Source organism: Micromys minutus (genome assembly GCF_963924665.1).
Source record: "Micromys minutus genome assembly, chromosome: 10".
NCBI lineage: Eukaryota > Metazoa > Chordata > Mammalia > Rodentia > Muridae > Micromys > Micromys minutus.
The window spans coordinates 48,138,983-48,157,288 of record NC_137979.1 but is presented as its reverse complement, the minus strand read 5'-3'; the positions used below and the strand labels follow the sequence as shown (position 1 = coordinate 48,157,288).

The 18,306-nt window shown below is 46.4% G+C and overlaps 1 pseudogene across 1 annotated transcript; it reads left to right on the top strand.

The window, feature by feature from the left end:
* The first annotated feature begins 17,394 nt into the window (after positions 1 to 17,394).
* LOC308426497 (small ribosomal subunit protein eS27-like) lies at positions 17,395 to 17,624 on the top strand (annotated as a pseudogene). The gene has a single exon. The product of its transcript is annotated as a small ribosomal subunit protein eS27-like (transcript).
* Positions 17,625 to 18,306: the final 682 nt, after the last annotated feature.

The window sequence follows — 18,306 nt, the reverse complement described above, 5'->3', positions numbered from 1 at the left end:
ACCCTTAGTAACAGCTGAGAGTAATGAGGATTGGAAAGGGAGGAGGAGAAGCCATTACCAGATTGCTAGAGCCCAGCCCTTTCCTGCCAGCCACCCCCAGCAAGTGCTGATAAAGGCCCAAGTTTAACACCAGCCTCCTTTGTCACTTCCTACCACAAGAGTCGCCTGGCTTGCCTGGCAGTCCAGGGAGCCTCCAAATCCCTAGAGAGCTTCTGAAGTTAGTCTGGGACCCAGACCTTAGAAAATCACCTTTTTACTCCCCCAAAATGGGGATGAGGAGACAGAGTAGAATGGTAGCTAAAGCCCAGAGGCAGAGAAGAGTACAGTGAAGCCGGAGAGGGGAACCGCGGGGTAGGCCAAGGCCACAGGGAACAAACACCACCTCACAGCGTACACTGCAGGCTGCACTCCAGTCTGAGCGCTCAACACAGTTTTCTTTTTGTTGTTTTTTGTCTTCAAGACAGGGTTTCTCTGTCTAACCCTGGTTGTCCCTGAACTCACTCTGTTGACCAGGCATGCCCCAAACTCAGAGATCTGCCTTGCATCTACACAGTTTTCTTTTTAAAAATTCATAACTGAATCAGGCACGGATGGTTGGTGCAGCCTTGGGATCCCAGCACTGGGAGGCAACAAGTTCTAGGCCAGCCCAGTCTACTTGGTGAATTTCAGGGCAACGAATGCTACACAGTCAACATTCTTTCAAAATGCAAAAATAAAGACTTGCTTGTGGTGGTCCACACCTCTCATCTCAGTACTTGAGAGATCGAGGCAGGAGGATCATTTATTTAATTAAAACCATCCTCTGCTACATAGTAAGCTGGAGAGGAAACTGGGCTAAAAAGCAAACAGACAAACAAAAGCTAATAACATGAGGACTAGAGGGAGAGTTGGAGAGAAAGGGGAGTTAAGCAGTGAGAATAGATTTCTTGTCAAGTATCCCGGAGACTTTGAAGTTTAATCTCCAGCAGACTTCAGAAAGAAACAAACAAAACACAACATACCAAGATCTGGGTGCATTTTTTTCTAAAAAGATTTTGAAGCACAGAAAGGCTACACGACTTATCCAAGGTCACCCACCCCGCCACCTAGGAATTGTGCCAACAACCCTGGCTTTGAACAAAGGTTCAATGACTGTGAAACTGGGGGTAAGGGGGGGAAATGAGGGGGGAACCACAAGTTGTCAGGTGTCAGGCTATGTTTTTAACACTCCCTCCCCTAAGGGATTCACACCCAAGATGGAAACTGTCACCTCTCTGATAAAGGAAATGAAAGGGACATTCTCACTCCACACCTTATCTTTCATGTTTGCAGGGAAGGTGTGAACAGACAAAGGGAGAGGAGGCGGTGAGGTCCTGGTGGACTTTTTTTTTTTTTTTTTTTGAGGGGTTGTTTGTTTTTAGTTTGAGGGTGATATTGCTCAGGAAGGCTTTTTAGAAGATGGGGTTTTTGAAGCAATATTTAACTGACACCCGTGTGTGGTAAGTGTCCAGGCAATAGGACAGATGAAGTAGGAGCCGCTGCTGCCCTTTCTGGCTTCCCACTCAACTCAAATCAGAGTCCAGCTGTGTGGTCAGCACTCTGAACCCCAGATGGAAGACGCTTGCTCTTCTCATCTGCAGCTACACTGATCGGGGCACTGTCTGGCTTCCTCTCTGCCAGAAATCCCGTGAGATGGAGTAGTTAACCACACCAAGGAGAGCCCTGACCATGGAGCCACACCTTTGTTTTGAGTTCACCAGTCCGGGGGTCCTTAGCCCTCAGTGCTTCTGTTAGTAATGAACTGTCCACGACTGGACTTGAAACTCTGCATTTCACAGGCTCGAAGCCAGTCTGGGCGACATGGGATCCTGCCTAAAATATTGACGGGAGGGTTGGGCAGCAACATGGCTTATTCAGTCAAAGCTCTGGCCCCACAGGCCTGAGAACATTAATTCAATCCTCATAACCTGCATAAAGGTAGAAGGAGAGAACAGACTCCACAAAGTTGTTGAACACACACACACACATACACACACACATCATTATGCACACACATTTAAAAATGCATATAAAATAATAGAAGTAGGGCCAGAGAGCTGGCTCAGAGGTTAAGAGCACCAAACCTAGTGCATAAGACCGATACTTAGTTTCCAGCACCTGCATGGTGGCTCACAACAATTTGTAACGCCAGTTCCAAGGGATATGATGCCTTTTCTGACCTCCTTGGCCACCAGACACACAGAAGGGGACAGACATACTCAGGACAGATAAACTCATGCATAAAGCAAAATAAACAGAACTTTATAGAAATAAATAAAATATTGGGAGTTTATTTTTTTTTTTTTAGTTATTCTCTGAGAATTTCATAGATGCACACTTTTAAAAAGCTTACTCTTTACTTTGTGTTTTGTCTGCATGTATGACTACGTATCGTGTGGAAGCTGAAGATGGAAGAGAATTATCTGATCCCTGGAATTGGAGTTACAGATAGTGTAAACCACCATGTGGGTGCTGGGCACTGAATCTGGATTCTCTGTGTTCTTAAATTGTTAAATCATCCTGCTATCCCTGTGTGTGGACGTTTTTTTGTGGGGGGTGGGGGAGGGAGAAAACAGAGGTCAGTAATGGGATAATACCTTATACAACCTCAATACCCCAAATCCTGGCACGCTAAAACCTAGGACTTAAGAGTAAGTATGCATCCCATTCCACACTGGATTGGACAAGCTATCTCCCTCTGGGACCGGCACTTTTCAGTATGTAATGAGAAGTTTCAGTGATTACAGCCCCTCCTTCTTCTGGAACGAGCTTGAGAGGATGGGTAGAGCTCACCCTGGAAATGACTGGTTGGGTTTTTTTTTGTTTTGTTTTGTTTTTTGTTTTTTGTTTTTTGAGACAGGGTCTCTCTCTGTGGTCCAGTTGACCTAGAACTTAGAACCTAGAACTTGACATCCCCCTGCTTCTGCCTCCTAACTGCTTACAGATTACAGATGACACCACTCCTGCCCCAACAAGTTCATGTCCAGATGAACAGAGGAGCTGCAGGGAAGCAAGGAGGCTTAAGAGCAGTATCAGCTAGGAATCACAAAGACCCGACCTGCCCACTTCTCTCAAAGACCCACTTTCAAATCCCAGCTTTTTTGTTTTACAAACAAAATGGAGAAACTGTGGTTGGCCAGGCCTTTAAGAATTAGGAACTCTGGGGCTGGAGAGATGGCTCAGAGGTTAAGAGCACCTACTGCTCTTTCAGAGGTCAATTCCCAGCAACCACATGGTGGCTCACAACCATATGTAATGGGATCTGATGCCCTCTTCTGGTGTGTCTGAAGACAGGGACAGCATATTCATATAAAGACCCTATCATCTGTGTCTCATAATGGTTGCTGGAGCAGCAAGTATTGAAAAGGCTCCTTTCCCCATCCATCTCTAAACCACAACTAAGACCAGAGCCTCGGATTGGAAATGAGCAGATGCTGCCTCCCGGTGGACATATTTGTTGCTGCTTGATTATTCCTAAAAAGTGAAGATGATTTGGGTCCCTTTGATTCCTGTATTTTCTGAAAATATTTATAGGACTTCAGGTTGGGGCTGCAAAATGTCCTCGCTTCTTTCTTTTCCTTCCTTTTCTTTCATCTTTTAAGGAAAAGATTTAAATTAGCAGAGCAAGGGCTGGAGAGATGGCTCTGGTTAAGAGCACTGGCTGCTCTTTCAGAGGTCCTGAGTTCAATTCCCAGCAACCACGTTGGCTCACAACCATCTGCAATAGTAATGGAATCCAATGCCCCATTCTAGCGTGTCTAAAAAGAGGAAGAGTGTGTTCATATACATAGATAAATCAATTTTAAAAAGAATTTTTTAAGAAGGCAGGGGAGGGGGGAGCTGGAGAAATGCTCAGTGGTTGAGCACTGACTGCTCTCCCAGATGTCCTGAGTTCAACTCCCAGCAATCACAAGGTGGCTCAGAACCATCTGTAATAGGAATATGACGCCCTCTTCTGGTGTGCCTGAAGACAGCTACAGTGTACTCACATGCCTGAAATAAATAAATCTTTACGATAAATAAAAGAATTGGCAAACCATGATGCTGCAAACCTTTTTAGTTCCAGTTCTCAGGAGAAGAGGTGAATCTGACTTGAAGGACTACATGGCTCAACCTAGCAACTCAAGGAAACTATTGTTTTCAGAAGCCAAACGCGACGCGCAGCAAAACCCTACTGCAAAACATTAGTAAGTTCCTAACACTAAAGCAAGAAAACCCAGAGAAAACACTGCGTCTAACTTTTAACACAATAACTTCCCCCGAGGGGGTGCACCGTTCCTGGAGGTACTGCAATACCAGGTCGATGCGTGGAGTGGACGGAGCAAGCTCCTATTCCAACTCCTAGTTCCAAAAATCCATTTAATATATTGTCCTCGGATAGAGGACGTATCAGATATTAAACTGATAAGAACAGATACTACACTTGATCTTAGCCAAAAGGCCGAGAAGCGATGCCTTCCTGCTGCCGCACGCCCGCTACACTCACCAGTGCACACACCTTAACTCACGGTCACCAACACTCGCGTGCCCACAAACGTGTGCCCTACACCGACCTTCCTTTTCTATCCTATCCACTGACCACTTTTACGCTAGGGAAGAAAGGGGTCTGGAAGTTTTCGTTGAGCTTTACGCTCCCAGAGTTCCGTGGAGTTTCCGCCGCGTCTTCATTTGCATGCTCCGCCCAGCGCACGCCAGCGACTCGAACGTCAGAAAGAGTGCTTGCAAAATTCTTTCAGCGGCTGCGTTGATATTGACCCACAGACCCGTAGCTGTACTGTATTTTTCACAATACTTCAAATGCAAAACTGAGAACCACAGGGGGATCTTCACTCTCTTGCACTGTCCCCCCTTTTTTTTCTTTATCTGCTTTATATCTGGGCCTATGAGCCTTTATAAAGAGGTGAGATTTATGAGTTTGGAGGGTTCCAGTGGCCACAGTACAGTCGTCCGGTTATGCAAGCGCTGATCAGGTCAAGGGGTGGCACAGACCCTTGAAACTCCATCGTATCGTATTTGTTACGTATTTCTTTCTTTGGCTGTTAATTTTTGAAAGAGTTAAAATTTCAAGTTGGCCCCACTGACCCTGCCTTGAGGACAAGTATGCTTCAAGGCTAAGAACAAAATAACTTGTTTAAAGAAATGGCCCAAATCCAGACCTACTAGACTCGATAAGGTCTGGGTTGGCCTTGCAGTCCTGAGAGAAACAAAGTATGAAGGTTAGTGTGCCCCAAAACAGAGTTGTCCAAAATGGACAGAGTGTGCCAATTTGAAAACAATGAAATTGCTATGCGCCCGTTGCTAACTGCCTATGTAATTTTCCCTATAAATATGTCCCCCCAATTGAGTTCAGGGTCGACTCCTCTATCTCCTGCGTGAGATATGTGTCGTCCCCAGAGCTCTGGAAATAAACCTCTTGCCTGATTGCAGCAAGATAGGCTCTCTGTGAGTTCTTGGGTTTGCAGTATCCTGGTACTTGAGTGCGGGGCTTCCCCAGTCCGGGGGTCTTTCAGTTTGTGATTGCATCTTTTACTGTAGCCCAGGCTAGACTTGAACTTAATACAACCTTCCTGTCTTAGTCTCCTTAGTGCTAGGGTGACTTGTGACTGCCAGTAACCAGCTTTGATCTCCCTATGCGCCCATGGTAAATCCTAGGAGGAGCCTGGATAAGCCTGAAGGCCGAGTTCCCATACTCCATTGAATGGTACCAAGGATCATCATAGCAGGCTACAGGAAGAAAGGGTTAAAAGCTGGCAATGAACCCGGGGTATACAGTGGTGTATGTGGCATTTTCCAAGGAGATATGACAAAGGCTAGTCTCCTTCACCCCATGAAAAGGCACTGATAACCAACCAAAAGGAGGATTCCATTACTTCATGAGAGAACCAGTGAGCTTACCAGGTTACTTACAGAGGAAAAGAAATGGATTACTCATTGGAGTTTGGAAAATTGATGGGCGGCTGTTTTAGCAGCACACCCACCCTGCCTTGTGTGAAGACTCATGAAAGCTGTATGTGTCTCCGGCCAGAGACTCACCAGTCAGACCATGAATAAGTTTTAGTAAGATGCTTTTATTTAGATAATGGTGCCAGGATTACACCCTGTGAAGGAACACTGGGCAGCTCAAACATGGCAGGCATGGCTCTGGCAGGCCTTGCCCTTCTCTCGGATTCCCTCTGCCATGCTAAAAACCTTTAGATTACATTCCAAAAGCGAGCCCCTAAGGTCTATTCCCTTTTTGGCTACTTCCTCCTCTTGAGGTTGACTACCAAGATCTTGAAGTCCAGCAATCAAAAGTCCCCTTTGGTTCACCTAATTAACATGCTCAATTAAAATTAAACGCCTTATGCTAACATGGGGTTTCCCCTTGCACTTTCATATAAACCACCATTTTCTTATGGGCACATCTGTCTCCTCTCTATCCAGAGGCAGGGACAAAAAAAAAAAAAAAAAAAAAAAAAAAAAAAACCAGCCTCCTTTTTCCCCCTTGTTCCCCTTCTCATCCTCTATCTCTTGTTGTCTCTTACTCCTGCCCTCTTTCCTTCCGGAGCAAACAAATCTCCTCTGTGCTGACAATTTGGTCTTGGAGATCCTGAATTGATCCGGATATGTTACACCCTGGACTAAAGAGTAGCCTGAAGTCAGGGGTTTACATAGTGGAAGAACAACACAAATCGAAGGTTACCATCTGTCTTGCAAAGTCTTGGCTATCTCTAGCCAAACAAGCTTTTGTCCCATACGACCTTTGATCTTTCATAAACAAGTTTTGTTAAAATTGTGTAAGACCAAGCAATGACTAAATCAACCAAAAGTCCTTAATACTCGGACTTCTAACTTTGGTTTACAGCTCTCTTAAACACAGTAATTTCTTAAAGATATGCTATATCTGCATATACACTGGCCTGCCACAAGAGGGCATCAGATCCCATTATAGATGGTTGAGAGCCACTGTGTGGTTGTAAAAATTGAACTTAGGATCCTCTGGAAGAGCAGCCAGTGCTTTAACCGCTGAGCCACCTCTCTGGTCCCAAGCAGTAAATTTTAAGTTTTAAAAGTTATCAGTGTCACACTCCTTTAATTCTAGCACCCAAGAGGCAGAAGCATGTGAACTCAAAGCCAGCCTGATCTACAGAGAGAACTCCAGGTCAAGGCTACACAGCAAAATCCTGTCTCTGAAAACCAAACCAAACAAGCAAACAAACAATCCCCTCCCATAAACCCATAAAGTTAGCTATCCGTGTAACATATCACATATCTTCTGGGCTAACAGAAGAGGGTTTGTTTGTTTGTTTGTTTGTTTTGTTTTTCTGGTCAAAATTGTCACTGCTTATTTAAAAGGGTGGGATGAAATGTGTAGTTTTCAGGAACTTCCTGAGGCTTGTGAGTTTTATTTATTTCCTCACTATTAACAGGTTTCCATTCTGCCTCTAGGTGGTAATGTTTCCATTGATAAGAAACCCCTACACCAAAGGGCTACAGAGCAAGAAGCCCAGATCCTAAAGTCTTAATAAGGACTTAAGAAAGCCTCCTGGAAGAATACAAGAGGCTATGCAAGGCAAGAAGTTAAGAAACTGCTGGTTGGCCAAATAAGTCCTCAGCAGGACACTCAGACTAGCCTAAGGGGGGGGGAACAGGTGAGGGGAAAGGGGTTTAATTTGATTCCTTCTCTCAGGAGGATGACTTAGGTCTCAAAGATGCTCAAGATAAAGAACTAACAGAGATCCCTACTAACACATCAAAGCAGACTCTGGCTGCCAGGCCCTCTCAGAATGGCTGTGTTAATGCAGTGGAAAGAATAAAGTGGCCTCTCAGCACTCCTCACCCAGACCCTATCCTAAACCTAAGCCCTGGAATTCCCTTCCCCTCTGCTCCTCTTCCTGTATTGACAGCCATTTTGGCTACCCCTCTTGGTTCTCTTGGTGCCAGTTCTCAATGGCTCTGATCCAGGATGTCTCTAGATCCTCTTGGCTCCCTCTCTCTCTCTCTCTCTCCTCTTCCTCTCTCACTCCTCTGCTGCCCCACCCCCATCCCCACCCAAGATCAGGCCTATTCTGCTGTGTTCATTCTGGACTCTTCTAGATTCCTAGGGCTGTGCTAATGGACACATCCACAATAAAAACCTTCTGCTCAATGAGTTTTCTCCGTGAGGTGGGGGAGGGAGGGCAGACGGAGTTTCCCAGCTCGTACAGAGGGGAACAGGGGTTCCAGCCTAATATCTGGACCTCTTTGGGTATCGGGTGCCTATTCAGATCTGGCTACTTCCTGCTGGCATGGACCGATGTGGGGAGAAGGAGGGAGCAGTCAGTGGGCTGGTATTCAAAGGGAGGTATGGGTGTAGGGGCACTTGGTTAATGAGAATCCATTTCTGGAGAAAGAGGACAAGGCAAGAAAAAAGCAGAGATTAGTATCACCAGCCCTGTGAATGGGGCTAGCCTTGTGAAGCCTGAAGTCTGAAAAGAATGGACTGGAGATGTGCCCTGGTTGTATTGGCAGAGTTCTTAAGACAGTTTGGAGAGTGACTCCATATTGACCTCCACTAGGTCAGATTCCCTAAGACCATCTGGGCCTAGAGACATGAAGGCAGCAGTTGAAGCAGTCTGGGAGGCTCAACCATCGGGGCTAGACACTTTGAAGCTGTCCTGGATGCAGCGTTTGAGGAAACACCTTGATTTGGCAGGGAATTGGAACAATAGACATTGTGTGTGTGTGTGTGTGTGTGTGTGTGCAGCACGTGTGTGTGTGTGTGTGTGTGTGCAGCACGTGCAATGCTTTGGAATCAGCTCCTTACACAACACAGTGTTTCCAGCCAAGCAGTTGGGAGCTACTCTCTGAGGCACAGGCTCTAAGACCTTGTGGGTTGTGTTTCCCCATGAGAACTTACAGAAAGCAGTCAAGACTCTCTCTTTTTAAAGATTTATTTAATTATTTACTTATTTTATGTATCTGAGTACACTGCAACTGGTTGTGAGCCACCATGTGGTTGCTGGGATTTGAACCTCTGGAAGAACATCTGAGCCATCTCTCCAGCCCTTTACTTATTTCTTTGTTTTGTATTTGTGTGGTATAAGCACATAGTTCCAGGGCAGCCAGAGACACAGTGAATCCCTATGTCAAAATAAATAAAAACAAAATAAATAGGTAATATAAAAGCGGGCTGGAGAAATAGGTCAAACATGAGGAGCACTGGGTGTTCTTCTGGAGGACCCAGAGTTGATTCCCAGCTCCCATCTGATGGCTACAACTCTCTGAAACTCTAGTTCCAGAGGATACAATGAGTTCTGGTCTCTGCAGGCACTGCACACAAAAGATACAGACACACACACACAGGCAAAACACCCACATAGAGACAAGAAAAAGAAAACTTTTTTTAAAAAAATCAGAATTGAGGAAGTGCTTCAGAGAGCATGGAATTTGGGGGGAGGGCTCTTCAATGGAATTGGGGGGGTCTTCCTGAACTCTCAGTTCTGGCCTCTGTCTCCTCCTTTGGAGTTTGCAGAGAATTGAGGTCTCCTAGAGTGTGGCTATGACTGTGACCCCTAGAAGGGTACGAACGCCCCTGCTCCAAGCCTTAGGGAAGCCAGGATTGTCATGGGTCTTATTATATAGCTCTATCTGGCCCAGCCTGGATCTCTCTGTCCAGGCCAATTGGCCTTGAATTATCGGCCTGTCTCTGTCTCTAAGTGCTGGGATAAAAAGCATGTCATCACCATGACCAACTTAATGAAAAGAAGCCAATTAAGAGTCACACTTTTTTTTTAAGTGCTGTGCTGTAGGGATGGGCTCAGCGGTTTTGTTATGTGTGTTTGACAGGGTAAAAGTGCACTCCAGGGAGAAATTGGAGTGAACTACCCTCAAAATGAAGACAGCTACAGTGTACTCATATATAATAAATAAATCTTTAACAAAGAAACTTGGGAAGGGAGGGTTTACTTTGGCTTACATGTCCTGATCATAGGCAGCCACTGATAGAAGACGGGGCAGGAGCTTAAACAGGGCAAGAACCTGAAAACGGGCTGATACAGGGAGGCGTGGGGAGTGCTGCTTACTGGCTTGCTCTCTGTGCTTACTCGGCCTGCTTTCTTTCTATGTCCCTGCCTCTGCCTCTCCACTGCTGGGATAAAAGGCCTGCACCACCATGCCCAGCCCTGCCTTCTTTACACCAAGCCACACCACCTGCCCAGGAGTGGCACCATTTCCAGTGAGCTGGACCCTCCCACGTCAATCACTCATCAAGAAAATCCAGACTTGCCTAGAGGCCAGTCTATTGACCCAGTTTTCCTCAGGTGAAATTCTCTCTTCCTGGTCCCATCGACAAAACCGAGTTTGTTGGCAGATGCACTTTTTTTGTTAACTGCTGAATCTAGGGTCTTTTGCTAGCTGAAGCACGCTTATCTACGGCCTACCTTCTCCTTTTTGCCGTCTTGTCGATCAATACAGGTCTTTGTGCATGACAGGCAACCAACCATTCTACCAAGTGGCAGGCACACACACACACCACACTTTTGGAAGTATCTCACTGCATCATTCTTCCAAGTACGAGGACTATACTTACGACATGCAATAAATTTTATGCTTTTCTTTTCACCCACGATGGTACCAGAGCTTCTGAAACAGAGAGTAGGAAGAAAATCCAGGCATCGAGCATTGATCCACGACGGATCCTGGTCCTAACGGTCTTCCTGTCCAATGGTGTTCCTTTAATTTCGCTTGCGCACAGACTTTCACTGAGGAACTCCGGCCAGCCTGGAACACTAGGTCCTATCATGGAGCAATCTGTGGAGTTGAATACCCCTGCTCCAAAATACCCAAGCCGAAGTGGTTTTCGTTCACTTTTAAAACAAGAGGAACTGTGGGACGAACTTCAGAAATGCATACCCAGGCAGGTGGACATAGCAAGTACTGGGATAGCCAGGGATACACAGAGAGACCCTGTCTCAAAATATAAATGAAAGAAAACCGTGCTCTGGGGTCAGGCCGAGGCAGGAGGATCACCAGGAATCGCACTTCAGTCAGTTTTGGGCTTCCTAAGCGAGACGCTCCCGCGTGAAAACAGGAGGAACAAATAAAAGGAACGAGGAGGAAGGACAACCCGCCCAGAGCAATAGTTCTAGCAAAGGAGCTGCAATTCCTAGGGCCCATCTCCCAAGGCTCGGTCCGCCCCCCCCCCCCCCAGGGGATCAGAGCACGTCTTCCCCAGAGCCACACTCAGGGCGGGCACCGGCCTCCTCGCATCATCCGTGGGTCTCATCTCAGGCGAGACGCCATGCCAGCAGATAAAAGAGGGGGCTAGGGAACTTCTTGTGGTGGGTGTTGTCAGTTCTGTGTCTGAGAAAGACCCTAAAGAAGAACCGGGCCGAACCGCGGGCATCGGTCGGTGCAGCGTCGCCCTGGCGGCGGCCGGCAGCGAAGAGTCCCAGGGCGCGCTGGGCGGGGCATGCAAATGAGGACGCGGTCCGCTCTCCGCGGAACTCTGGGAACGAAAAGCGCAACAAAAACAACTCGGCGCCCTTGGCTCTCTCAGGCTTTCCCTGGCATAAAGGCGGTCAGAGAACAGGGTAGAAGAGGATGGGTGTCGGGTGCGTGTTTGCAGGCGCGCGAGTGTTGGCGACCGTGAGTTGAAGGTGTGTGCACTGGTGAGTGTAGCGGGCGTGCGGCAGCAGGAAGGTATCGCTTCTCGGCCTTTTGGCTAAGATCAAGTGTAGTATCTGTTCTTATCAGTTTAATATCTGATACGTCCTCTATCCGAGGACAATATATTAAATGGATTTTTGGAACTAGGAGTTGGAATAGGAGCTTGCTCCGTCCACTCCACGCATCGACCTGGTATTGCAGTACCTCCAGGAACGGTGCACCCCCTCGGGGGAACTCATAATGCGGGTTCGAAAGTAAGAAAGTACAAAAATTACGGCTTAGTTCATTTCCCCTCACCCCGGTCAGGTACCAAGGTGACAGACAGCAAAATGAAGCCAAAAATCTAAGTTCTCAATCTACTCCAAGTTGCCATGGTCCAGCAGGAAGATGCCCTCCTCTCTTTCACTGTCACTGGGGACCCCACTGCTCCCACCCTCACCTGTGCTGACCTCTGACTCCCCTGAGGCACAGACACTGGGGCTGTCTGGATCAGGCCTAGGGCTAGAGCTGGGTGTGATGATGCCCACGAGGCCCTGTGAGTTACTCAATAGTCTGCCTGGGTGTCATCTTCATAGTCCAGGAAACAAAGGCTCTGAGTATTTTGAAGTCTTGGGGCTACCAGGGCGCCATGAGGAACAGCGTTGAACCAGTTCCTCTGGCTCTGACAGGGTCCAGCAGTGTCGAGTGGTTGGTTGGTGGTGTTGCAGGTGGCCCCGTGCTTACGGAGGTCCAGGAAGCAGTCCACATCCATGGGCCCTGTGGATTCCAGCTGCCACTTGAGACCTTCGGTTTGAGACACACCATGTGAGTCCACTGAGAAGGGGCCTGAGGCTGCCTGGCTTCGAATGGGCATCCTCCATGTAAGGCCTTCCAGAGACTTTTATCCACACCAATCTCCATAGGGAACAAATGGCCACTTTTGTTCTTCTCAGCAGAATACGGGCCAGCCTCACAGACCCTGCGGGTAAGGTCATCTTACTCTGGTTCTGCAGCTTCTCCATGATGAGAGTGACCATTGTCCAGGCTCTTCCTTGGTCCACATCGATGGGCACTGGATTTCCAGAACACTGAACATCAGCAGGCTCAAGCCATCAAGTCTGAGCTCAGGGTTATAGCTCTGACTTAAAGATGCTGACCACTGGACTGGAGAGATGGCTCAGTGGTTAAGAGCACTGGCTGTTCCTCCAGAGGTCCTGAATTCAATTCCTAGCAGCCACATGGTGGCTCACAACCATCGGTAATGAAATCTGATACCCTCTTCTGGTCTGAAGACTGCTACAGTGTAGTTATGTAAAATTAAATCTTTTTTTTTTTAAAGATTTATTTATTTATTATATATGAGCACACTGTAGCTGTCTTCAGACACAGCAGAAGAGGGCATCAGATCTCATTACAGATGGTTGTGAGCCACCATGTGGTTGCTGGGAATTGAACTCAGGACCTCTGGAAGAGCAGTCAGTGCTCTTAACCGCTGAGCCATCTCTCCAGCCCGTAATATTAAATCTTAAAAAAAAAAAAAGAAAAGAAAGATGCTGACCATTTCCAGACTCTTTAGGGCTTTGTCTACATCCAGTCTACGGAGAAAAGTGACTTCAGAATACACTTCCAAGTCTTCTTCCACAGGTCGTTGGGGAGGATCTGCTCTTGGGCAGGTGAACAACGGCCCTGAGCACTCTCCATGAGGCCGGCTCTGTCAGACAGGTGCCTCTAATTCCAGAGGGAGGCAGAGGCAGAGAAAGCCATGATTTGGAAAACCAAACAAAAACCATGCAGGCAGGTTGGTATACACCTTAAATGCCTTGGGAGGAGGGAGAGGCTTCTAGGTCTACATAATATGACTATTTTAATGTAGACTTGCTGGAGCTTCTGAGGAAATTTGTTTTTTGAAATATGTGATTTGTGTTTAGATAGATAAGGGTAGAAAGGAACAAAAAAAAAAAAAAGCATGAAAGAAGAAAAATCAGATCATTCTTCAAACATGTTTGTGTGTCTGTCTGCTTATTGTCGCCACATGTCCTCCTTGGACCCCTGACCTGCTAGAGCTGGTTTCCAGCTAAAGTCAGACTCTTAACCATCGAACCAAAGCCAAAAACATTCCCATCAAGAAGTTGGCTTTACTCTAGAGACTGGAGTTTAGTTGCCAGCAATTTACAACTACTCATTTACTCCAGCTCCAGGGGCTAAAATACCCTCGAACTCTCAGGTGTGTACACACACACACAGGCGCAGGAGGGGCAAACACTTCTAATCCCAGCAATGGAGGCAGAGGCAGGCAGGACCCTGTGATTTGGGGGCAGGCCTGTTCTATGGAGTGAGTTCCAAGACATCCAGGACTAAACAGAAAAAAACCCGTCTCAAAGAAATGAAAAAGCCAACAGGATACACAAAAACAAACCAGAAGCGATCCCCATATACATTATCCAAAGCAGAACAAATGCCTCTTAGTATTAAAATACCTTTGCCTTTCAAATATAAAGGCTAGATGGTGTAGTTCACCCCTTTAACCTTTGCCTACTCTAGGCAGGCAAACCGATCTCAAGTTCCCAGCCAGCCTGGTTTATACAGTGCATTCTAGAACAGCCAGAGACACATAAGACCCTGACTCAAAAAACGAAAGCAGATTAAAGAAATTGAGGAAGACACTAGAAGAAATTTTCTGACTGTCTCCTGGCTCAGAAGAATAATGTTGAGAAAATGATCATCTGACCCAAAGCAATTTACAGATCCAATACAATCCCAATAAAAATTCTAGTGACTCTCCTCACAGATGTGACAGGAGGGTGAATCTTAAAAGTATATCTTAAGAGATCCTGGAAAGCCGAGCAATCCTAATCAAAACGAGTATTACTGGAGTTATACAATCATACATGATTTCAATTTACAGGCAGTTTTATAGGCACAGAAACAAAATAGGAATTTAAAATAAGCACACCAATGAATGTAGTAACAAAGGAGCACGGTATGAAGACCATACACCCCGACAAAGGTACCATAACGAAAGTAGTAGATTCTTACCTCTTTATCCTACACAAAAATGAGCTACAATTGACCTCAATAGTACATAAAACTCAAATTGTCCTAAGAAAAATAAACACATCTCAAACAGAGTCATAAAGGACTTTATGACCAGGATTCCAACCGTTTATAAAATAAAACTAGAATTGCATGGAATAAAAAAAGATGGCTGCACCATAAAAGAAAATGCTCAGTTGAGTTAATCAGATTGAGAGGAAAAAATTTAGTATAGAGAAATAAAGCCTAGAAATACACTAAGAGCTCAAGAAACCATGCAGACAGAGTTGGGGAGCATGCCACGGAGGCAGAATGCAGGCTCAAAAGAACCGACTGATGGGAACACTATAGAACTGAGAGCTAAGATGAAATAACTACCAAAACTTACAACCAAAACACAAAAACAACACTCCAGATTTCGCTCACAAGTCTCAAAACAAGACAAAAAGAAAAGCTGTAGAACTTGCAGTAAACAAAACTAAAGCAAAAACACCAACAAGACACATAAAGACAACTAAAGACTTACTAAGCTCTATTTTTATACTTAATTGTATGTCCCCCGAGGGGTGCACCGTTCCTGGAGGTACTGCAATACCAGGTCGATGCGTGGAGTGGACGGAGCAAGCTCCTATTCCAACTCCTAGTTCCAAAAATCCATTTAATATATTGTCCTCGGATAGAGGACGTATCAGATATTAAACTGATAAGAACAGATACTACACTTGATCTTAGCCAAAAGGCCGAGAAGCGATGCCTTCCTGTTGCCGCACGCCCGCTACACTCACCAGTGCACACACATTCAACTCACGGTCGCCAACACTCGCGCGCCTGCAAACACGCACCCGACACCCATCCTCTTCTACCCTGTTCTCTGACCGCCTTTATGCCAGGGAAAGCCTGAGAGAGCCAAGGACACGGAGTTGTTTTTGTTGCGCTTTTCGTTCCCAGAGTTCCGCGGAGAGCGGACCGCGTCCTCATTTGCATGCCCCGCCCAGCGCGCCCTGGGACTCTTCGCTGCCGGCCGCCGCCCGGGCGACGCTGCACCGACCGATGCCCGCGGTTCTGCCCGGTTCTTCTTTAGGGTCTTTCTCAGACACAGAACTGACAACACCCACCACAAGAAGTTCCCTAGCCCCCTCTTTTATCTGCTGGCATGGCGTCTCGCCTGAGATGAGACCCACGGATGAGGCGAGGAGGCCGGTGTCCGCCCTGAGTGTGGCTCTGGGGAAGACGTGCTCTGATCCCCTCGGGGGGCGGACCGAGCCTTGGGAGATGGGCCCTAGGAATTGCAGCTCCTTTGCTAGAACTATTGCTCTGGGCGGATTGTCCTTCCTCCTCGTTCCTTTTATTTGTTCCTCCTGTTTTCACGCGGGAGCGTCTCGCCTAGGAAGCCCAAACTGACTGAAGTGCGATTCCTGGTGATCCTCCTGCCTCGGCCTGACCCCAAAGCAGGGTTTCTTTTTAAAAGCCGAGTAAACCGGGTTGTAGTGTGGCATGTCTTTAATCGCACCACTGGGGTGAACGCAGGCACACTCTTGGAGGAACTCTTGAGTTCCAGGCCAATCTAGTCAACAGAGCGAGTTTCCGAACAGCCAAGGCTACATGGAAAAACTGTTTCGAAAAACAATAAATAAAAATAAAATTTAAAAATTAAAAACAATTACTCTGGACTGAGGGGTTGGCTCAAGTCTGTAAAGCCGGTATTAAGGAGGCAGAGGCAGGTGAAACTTTGAAGTAGTTCAAAGCCAGAGTAATCCACACACTTGTATACTTACTTCTAGGCCAGCCTAGGGCTACCGAGTGATACTGTTACAAACAAACAAACAAACACTTAAGGGTGAACATAGTTGCACACACTGCTAACTGCAAACACGCAGCAGTCTGGGGTCTAGGCCTGCCTATGTTCTGAAGTAAAACCATATTGCCATGGAAAAGGAAAAGGAGCACCCGACAAGGCAGGCTTTGGGACCGATGCAACCAAACCAGCACTAGCCGGCAAGAAGGCAGACAAAAGGTGGTGTTTACACAGTGCTGCTGGAAATACAAACCAGTCCAGCTGCTATGAAATCAATATGAGGTTTATTCAAACTAACAATAGCTCTTCCACATAGACCAACTATTCTAGGTATCTACCCAAAGGACTCCAGGTCAACACACCAGAGTTACATTAGTGTTTCTGAAAGCCCACGCACAACAACTAAGTTATGCATCCATCCTTGGTGTTCCAAATAAGCAATAGATGAAGAAAATTCTTTGGGGGCTGGAGAGATGGCTCAGTGGTTAGAGCACTGACTGCTCTTCCAGAGGTCCTGAGTTCAAATTCCCAGCAACCACATGGTGGCTCACAACCATCTGGAATGGGATGGGATCCACCTCTTCTGCTGTGTTTAAAGACAGCGACAGTGTATTCACAAACATAAAATAAAATCTTAAAAAATAAAAATAAAGATAATAAAAGAAAATGTTTTGTATCTACACTGAAACTATTTTCAACCATAATACCGTAGCTGTTTGCAAGAGAAATTATTCGGATAATTATATTAATTATATTAAGTGAATGAAGCCACTCCCACAAATATTTTCTTTTACCTGCACTCCCTATACTTCATATGGACACACACACACATATCTAAGACATGACAGTAGAACATGAGTGGGGACAGAGATGAGAAAAGGGAGGGTGGGGAAGTAAGAGAGAATGTGGGCCTTTCCGGTGGTGATGACCCCTAGGAGAACATGCCTTTTACAAAGGATCTCCTTCCTCCCTCTCAGGAAGAGGAGAAGAGGAAACACAGGAAAAAGCGCCTGGTGCAGAACCCCAATTCCTATTTATGGACACGAAATGCCCAGGATGCTGTAAAATCACCACGGTCTTGTGTGTTGGCTGCTCCACTGTCCTCTGTCAGCCCACAGGTGGGAACGCCAGGCTGAGAGAAGGATGCTCCTTCAGGAGGACGCAGCACTGAAAGCCCCCCGTTCAAGATGAGTGGGAACTGGGGCTGGAAAGATGGCTCAGTGGTTAAGAGCACAGAGTGCTCTTCCAGAGGTCCTGAGTTCAATTCCCAGCAACCACATGGTGGCTCACAACCATCTGTAATGAGATCTGATGTCCTCTTCTGGTGTGTCTGAGGACAGGGACAGTGTACTCATATACATAAAATAAATAAATAATGTTTAAAAGAAGAAGTAAGTCCAAACATGCAGAAACGCCTAAATACATATTAGGGCAGTGGTTCTCACCCTTCGTAAGCTGTGACTCTTTAGTTCTTCATGTTGTACTGACTCCCAACCATAAAATTATTTTTGTTGCTACTTTACAGTTGTAATTTTGCTACTGCTATGAATCATGATGCAAACAATTTTGACATCATCCTGATAATAAGCAGGATGGTCTGGGTAACCCCTGGGAAAGGATTGCCCTGCCCTCAAGATGTCACAACCCACAGGTTGAGAACCACCTGATTAGGGAGAACTACACATGGTGGTTATTGTGGGACAAATAAAGCTTGTCCTGGGGAAAGACAATGCACAGGTCCTCTCACACCAGCTACGGAACCCACAACGGACCAAAGTTCGGATACCGCCAAAGACCAATCTGGTAAACCATGAGTTTTACTGGGGTTACTTACAGAAGGAGAAAAGACTTAA